The 7,823-nt window shown below is 35.5% G+C and overlaps 1 pseudogene; it reads left to right on the top strand.

Moving 5' to 3' along the window:
• Nucleotides 1–2,155: 2,155 nt before the first annotated feature.
• Nucleotides 2,156–7,262, top strand: LOC127784643 (E3 ubiquitin-protein ligase listerin-like; annotated as a pseudogene).
• The last annotated feature ends 561 nt before the right edge of the window (nt 7,263–7,823 follow it).

Below are 7,823 nucleotides of genomic sequence, written 5' to 3'. Positions count from 1 at the left end.
CCAAGGTAGCTACAATGGAGTTGTTTGAATACGGAATAGACTAATCCCTTAATTTGGAATTGCACAATTCTTTACTGCATAGGTATATCGCTATTCTGTGTCACTTATATTGTTACTGTACGAAAAAAGGAACTGCATTACCTATACAATTCATTGGTCCGGTCAATATCTTTGTCGTTGTGCTAACGAACATAATTTGAGGTGGATTGTTCTTTTTATTTTGATTAGTTTGTCAGCCCATAGAGTGAGATGCACATACTCATGAAAAATTGACGTAATTTTGGTTCTTATGTTGAGATGCATTTGAGAGGCCGATTGATCCAATTTTTGTTTGTTTATCGTTGCTATGAGATGTTCATTTCAGTGCTGGATGTGATCCTTTTTTAGTTTATATTGCTTTGTCCAAGACTACAATTAATCCTGCATTTGGGTGGCAACCCTTCTCAATAACAGAAGTACCTATGCTTCTATTGAAGAATATGATCAAAGGATGGGTTGCTTTTCCAGTCATGTCTTTTGATTGCTGTTGTACTTCTAAATGAGCAAGTAATATTTTTGTTGCTCTGTGGAGAGGTAACAGTTCGCTGAATTCCTAAATGTGTATTTGGCTGAATGATTATATATGATATGCTTCAGCTGGTTATATGTTGTATTGGCTTAAATGAATTTTGTGATTTTATTTAGAGAAATGTTATTTGCCTTGGCATTTGATGCATGCAGTGGAAAGTGCTCTTGGTTTTAGATTTTTTTTCCCTTCATGTTTTTCTTTGTTTGGTTTGGTGAGTTACTATACGCAGAAGCACATGTCTGCTGGGTTAGTTAATAGTTGTATCCATTAGGCATAATCATTGAAAGTGAACTGGAATTTTCACATTTTACACTTTTTTAAAACTTGTTTTACAAATAGGACCCTAAAAAACTTATTTCTGGAATGGACCCTTTTCGTGGTGCCACACCGATCCCCTTCACATCAGTGACTTAGCTTCTGAGGGGGAGCAATAGGGACGATGCCAATGTCATTGGTGCTGTTATGTTGGACCACAACACCAATTACAACACCGCGAAAAGGGTCCATTCCTAGAATAAGCTTTTTCAGAGGTCTATTTGTGTAATAAGTTTTTAGAAAGGACCAAAAAGCGAGAAATCTAGGAAAGAGTACCTGATTGGTTAGCTGAAATACCTGTCATTTTGTGCAATGGTGTTGGAATTTTGTGATGCTTAAATAATAAAGTACAACAAAAATTTCAATTAGCTCATCCATCTGATTGTCCAACAGCTCACATCCACTTTCAGTCCTTGGTGATTTATTGTGCTTGTTATACCTGTTTCGCTTTGTAATTTGCTTAGGCAGTACGGAGGGAACCTTTCACGTCGTAATATAGTTACTGCTATTAAAATACATTTTAGATTGTCTTCTCTCCTTTTTTTTTGACAATGACCTATATACTTGTTTTGGGAGGAGGATTTCAGATTCAGCAAAGAGCAATTTTGGCAGAGTTGATATAGATGGGGATGAATTATTGCAGAGCAGAAATGTTTTGGAGCGAACATCACCATGCAAATGAGTAATGAATGTAACACAATTTCCATCAGTAATTTGTGTTCTATCTAGTATATTTTAGAATAGAGAATCTTTGAGATCTATCCTTCCAGTTTTGAGAAACAATCATTATGGTCTAGTTCTCTAGTATGCATCCCTCAATTGTTTATCTATTTTTATTTTGAGATATGTTTTTCACTGAAACAAGTAGAAACTTAATAAATTTGAATGCCATCGTAGAGGAGATCTGATTTCCCAAATTAGAGCATATAGAGGTATTCACAATCAATGTGTGTGATGTCCTTAGTGATGAAGGTGATTAGCATGCACAAACAAATAGTGCACCGAATCAACTCTAGATGTGAAACATGTCACAATTTCTCTCTTTTGTGTAATAAGTGACAATTGGGAGTTAAGATGCATAATCATTGGTTCTGTTGTACTTATCCTATTTATATCAGATGTCATGCAAGGTACCATACCATTAGACATTAGCTTCGGCGTTTATTTGATTAGGCTTTTCTCCCTCCAATTTGTCTTAAAAAAAGCTTATTTTGCCTGTAGTCTAGAACTGAATGAAACATTTTATTTTTGCTTGCTATTAGGGTAACACCCATGCCACCTCATTCACACCTAGACTACCACCAGCGTATCACCAAGACCTGCGCCACCGGTGTTCCACAGGAGATTACCATTGACATTCATATGCTTCCATAGTACAAGATGTCACAGCATCATCCTCAACAAAACCCCATCTCGTTTATTCAGTTTTAATTTTGCAATACAATGCTAACAAATTTATTGATTGTCAAAACAACAGAGATCAGACCTGGTCACCTGGAGATGCTTTTTAAGTTAAGAGCTGTCTACATTTTTAAATAAGGAATCTATTTTTTTTCCTTTACAATTGTGAAGAGCCATATGAAATACGCCTCTTATTCTCTCTGCATTTTTGTAATATTTTATATCCACTCAGTTCATTATATCCTCCATGTAAATTTAAGATGCTGATAGTTTGCTTATTTTGTTGGTTTTTCCACAGTTCCGAGGCCAGTCCTTTGGGCTTTTCAGTACACAGGAAGAGAGAATTTTGTCCTTCCGCTCACCTCTGAAGTAGAAGGTTCCATTTATTTTTACTTTCATATTTGTTGTTTTAGTTTTTCAAAGGATTGTAAAGTCGATATGTATAGGGTACATGAATAAAATTTAGTAAAGGTACATGAATAATCATGATTAAGTTCAAAACAAATTGAAGTATTCAATAGATCGAAATGAGTACCTTTTTTTAGATAATGGAAGACTTATTGAACTCAGCTTACAAATGGTCTGAGGACACTACTGGCCTCGAAATAAGTATCTTAGTTGTTGTTTGCATATGATGTATGTCTTCACGAAGGCATCCAGTACACCACTTTCTGAACAAACTTGGGCAAGAGAGCTGTCCACACCAAGATAGATAAGATAATCTTGGTATTTCACAACCAAATAACATGACCAGTCAATTAATGCTTTTGCAATATACAAGAAAACAAATCAAACAAGTGAATTATTCAGCAACCAAGGGAAACTGAATGCTGACAATGCGTGCAGTCTTTATAATTCATCTTGCCACACCATGATCAATGGCGCAGCCAAGCTCTTCCCACATGATGGTATTATCCCGGTGGGCTTATAGTTAGCATCCTCTCTTTCTAGTTCTTTGAGGTACCTTTATGCTCTAATTGTTGCCAATGTATAGTCAATATTTTTTTACTTGCTGATTCCGAAGTATGGAAATTCTAATGAGTTCTTAGAACTATCTCCACAGTGGGATACTTAAGGATGTGAATTTACGTGATAAAGTGTTAATGGCATTAGTAGATAATGGGAATATATTTGATAGACAACTGTGTGCTTATGCAAATAAATTATACTATGTAGATAATAGGAATATACTTTCATCACATGGATTAAACACTGCATCTTGACCCTATGATGGTTTATACACATGATATAATGGTATTATTTGCTGCAAATATAGTGCTATGAAATAAATCATCTTTGATACTTCTAAGTAGCATCGGACCTCCTAATTTTGGTATAAATAATTTCACTATTATTTTTAGATAATGAGCCAACTTAATTGTTTTTAGATAGGAGTAACAATCAAGTCAGACCTTTTCCTTAATGTTTCAACCAGGTATTTTTTATACAAAATAGACTTAAACATAAATCGATTTATGTGGCAACTAGCTAGATGATAAGGTTTATCTGTAGCTAATCTGGTTGTTTCTTTTGTAGGTTTTGGAGGGTTTTGTGTCTTGAGGTCCTCGCAAGTAGCCCACGATATTAGAGCTAGATTAGATAATATGACCAATCTGATGAACAGTAGTCATATCTTTCAGATGGGTTTTAAAAGTAGTCCACAATGTTAAATATGGATTAGATATAGGTATAGTCATATAGATAGATAGATTTCTTTCTTTGTTTTTCTCTGTGTTTCATCAACTAATGCACATGTATTGCCTAGACAAACAATTATTATCTGTGCTTCATACTCTCTTTTCTTTCTTGAACACATAGGAGCGCTAAGGTATCATTTCATTAAGCTAGAGAAAAGTACAGGGGGAGGGATGAAGAACACCCAACACCCACACATTCAAATCCTAAACCTTAATTACAAGAAAAAAAAAATTCTATTCAGTTATCGTTGTTTGAAAAAGTAATTATGCTTCATGATTGTTTTATTTTCCAAAGAGTATTCATTATGTTTAGTTCTTTCAATTTATGCATATAAAAAAATTGGTTGCTTCTTCGGGATGGGTGAGGTATAGTTTGAACTCAATAATTTGTTATATTTTGGGATGGAGGGAGTATTTTGATTTATGGATTTCGCACATTCTGTTTGTAATTCCTACTGCACTTCTATTAACTGTAGATTTTTTTTTCTTTGGCCTACCTCAGTATCATCATCATTAGGTGTAACATTTGACAATGACAACTCTAATTGACAGGCGTAACATTACAAAATTGCGGCCGTGACAGTTAGAATTCTGCTACTTTGTCTACTGCTGAATCTGCATTTTCTCATGATTTGCCTAAGTAAAAAAAATGTGATTATGCGTTATGCCACATACTCACTGCTTACAAGTTATATCAAACATGTTTCCCATGTTTTCAATGAAGGAATCATGAAGTTACTATATCCTGCATTCTCTAGAAGCTTTCCAGAGCTTGGTCATATTTGCAAATTTGCAAATCACAAGGTTGTTTTCAGCCGGTTTTGGCACTTCCTACAAAATGGATGCTATGGGTCCAAGCAAGCTCATATCGTCCATCTAAAGCTGTCACTGCAGAGCAATTTTTCTGACTTCTCATAATCTCTGGTCTAGAAGAAACCATAGGCAATTATTGGCTGCTGTCAGTTTGTCTATCGAGGTACTATTTTTCTTTACTATTTGGTTTCATTTACTTTGTAACTTCTGAAGTTTTTGCATACTTTTCCAAGACATTCTACAAGTCGTTTTGACCTTTTTCCTAATTTAAGTTTGATCAAATTTATAGGAAATCTTTAGCAACATCTATAACATCAAGTTAGTTTCATTAAATATAACATTGAATAAATTTTGAATTTTTTTATAATATGTTTGTTTTGTATTAAAAATGTTTGCTCATTTTTTCGATAAACTTGGTCAAACTTAAAGAAGTTTGACTAGGAAAAAAGGTTTGCAATAGGCAAGGTTTTCAATAAACTTGGTGTTAACTTTCAAATAGACAAAGTTTGTGCATGTGATGATGTTGCCTACTGAACCAGGGCACTTGTCACTTCAAAGGTTATAGGAGCACAATCATTGTCATCAAGCATTGAGATGGTAGCTTATTTGCCCTCACAAATGCTAGAGGAAGATTCTTTATTTCCTTCTATTCAGAACATGATTTGAAATGTTATAAAGAAGATATCGATATTGGGTCTTCTGCGTACAACAATTCAGATGCTAACCTTGCAGAGAGTACACATACCTTTTGGCAAAGCTTAAGCCTATCCTTACTGAGTGACCTTCATCCAACACCTTGAATAGTTTGTTAAATATTTTAGCTCACTCTGTCAGGCGGGTGGTGGACAAGTTGAAGAACATATGACGGCAATGTTTTTTTTTAATCTTCTTTTATCTGAGGGAGAATATTGGCCACTCTGGGTGAAGCTATCTTTACAGAATGGGAGTGCACCCGTGAAGATCCAATTTGAGCCTGTTATTACATATGAAACTGAGAATGTGTCTCTATTTTGCGTTCAAGTTAGTAAAACGATTTCATTATGTTCTACATAGTGTAATATACTGATACTCCAGTTTAAATTTAATATGGTATACCTGCGGACACGCACATGTGCCATGCCTTTTACTGCCATCTTTACAAATTCTGTTCATGTTCTGAAATTTATGACAGCATAGTGCCTGACAAAAAAATATATAGTTTATGGCAGTTGTTAGGTTATTTTCTTTTGAAACACCGCCAATATGTTGCTTTTGTTGACAAGCTTGTTAGGTGCTCTTGGAAATACGTGTTACAACATATCACAATCAATTGATACTACTTCAACTGTTCCTTCATTCTCTAGAGCATGGGTTGCTGCTGAGATCCTTTGCACTTGGAAATGGATAGGGGAGAGTGTATTTGGCAGTCTTACCTTCTCTGATTCAGCACTCAAACATGGAATCATTTTGTGGAGCTTAAAATTATAATTATCAAACCGTTTTCAGGAAAATTAAAATTGAATGAAGCTTCTTGTTACGCTGATTTTGGGGAAAAGCATTTTGAGTTGGCTTGATGTAGCCATCTTTTGCCTATCATCCAGCCCAAGGGAAGTAGTACAACAAGGTAATCTGCACCATAACATTTTTCAATCGTACTAGTACAACGCTACATTCATATAATCTGTTATTTTTGGCAGATATTGTTGATTCCCATTGTCAATAATGGCTGAATTAGGTGGGGTGGGTGTGAAATTAACAGCAGTTATATATGGTTGGCTGATAATAAGAAAATGATTGTTGCAACCTCTGCTTGGAGAAGCTTAAATTAGTGGTTAGCGCTATAGATGAGTTAATGTTAAGCTTTGGTGAATCCGCGTTGGTTACATTGTGTTACCTTAACTGAGTTGAATCTGCTTTGGATACCCAAGAAACAGAAACTTCCTGGGTTTGCAGATTATTGATTCAAGGGATTATGCTGAAAGAAATAACAAGATGATGGAATTATTTGTTCTTGGCCTCTGGTGTTTCAGAGGCAATTGCAAAGTCCTGTTGTGAAGAGGCCTCATTCATCATATCTTCAAGTCGCATTGCTTATATGAATTTTTGGGAACTTGTGGCATCATTTGTCATTTATGCTTCACCAGAGACTGGAATGCACAAGAGTTGATGGAACTGTGGGGGCTTGCGAAGGGCTCAGTCAGTGGGCTATATTCTTAGTTCTCTTCACAGCCAATATCTCATCCATCGTCTGCTGCTTACTCTCTACTTCTTTTTGAACGCCTCTATCAAATTTCACTAGTAAAAGAGTGTTCTCCGGGATTAATAGAGCACTGACTCAAGAATTAATCTGACATGGGCCAAAGTATTGAACTGATAACAGATTCAGAGAAGTTATGAGAGAACTCTTATCCTTAATTGAGATGTCTACTTCTGAATTTCTCCAGACTGATCTTTCGGAAGGTATGTTTTCTCTCACTAGGATGATGCCCTTCATTGCCTGGTCATTGTTGTTGTTCCACCTGCAATTGGCACCTCCAGCTTCTGTTACTAGGGAAAAGGTATTTCAACATATACAAGATAAGATGAGCCCATGCATATTGGATTGCATTTTCCAGTACATGTGATATCTTCTAAGAATGCCATAAGTACACGTTCACACCTCCAATTCATTGAATCTCTTTGGCTAGATGATGACTGGACTGCTGCCTTCCTGCACATACATGGTTTACTAGTTTAAGAGATCGTTCATTGTGATACTCAATTGAGTCCTTGTCACGTCCCAAAACGACCCTAAAATATATCCTTTAAATTATGCTTAGAATAATTAAAATCCTTGTGAAAGCCTCCAAAAATTAAAATGTGCAAAGCTAAAAGTCAAATAAGGCTTGGAGGATTTTTGTATATTTCCTAAAAGCCTAAACTGTGTAAATAAATTTTAGTGGAATTTTCAGAGCACAAATAATAATTATTAAGAAATAAACAAAGTTGAAAAGGTTTTATAAAAAGAAAAACCCTAAAAACCCCTCCCCCCTCTAATGGGCCGGCTCGGC

The sequence above is a fragment of the Oryza glaberrima genome, chromosome 9 (assembly GCF_000147395.1).
Source record: "Oryza glaberrima chromosome 9, OglaRS2, whole genome shotgun sequence".
Lineage (NCBI taxonomy): Eukaryota > Viridiplantae > Streptophyta > Magnoliopsida > Poales > Poaceae > Oryza > Oryza glaberrima.
Note: the sequence above shows the minus strand (reverse complement) of the source record. Positions and strands in the feature narration are given on the sequence as shown.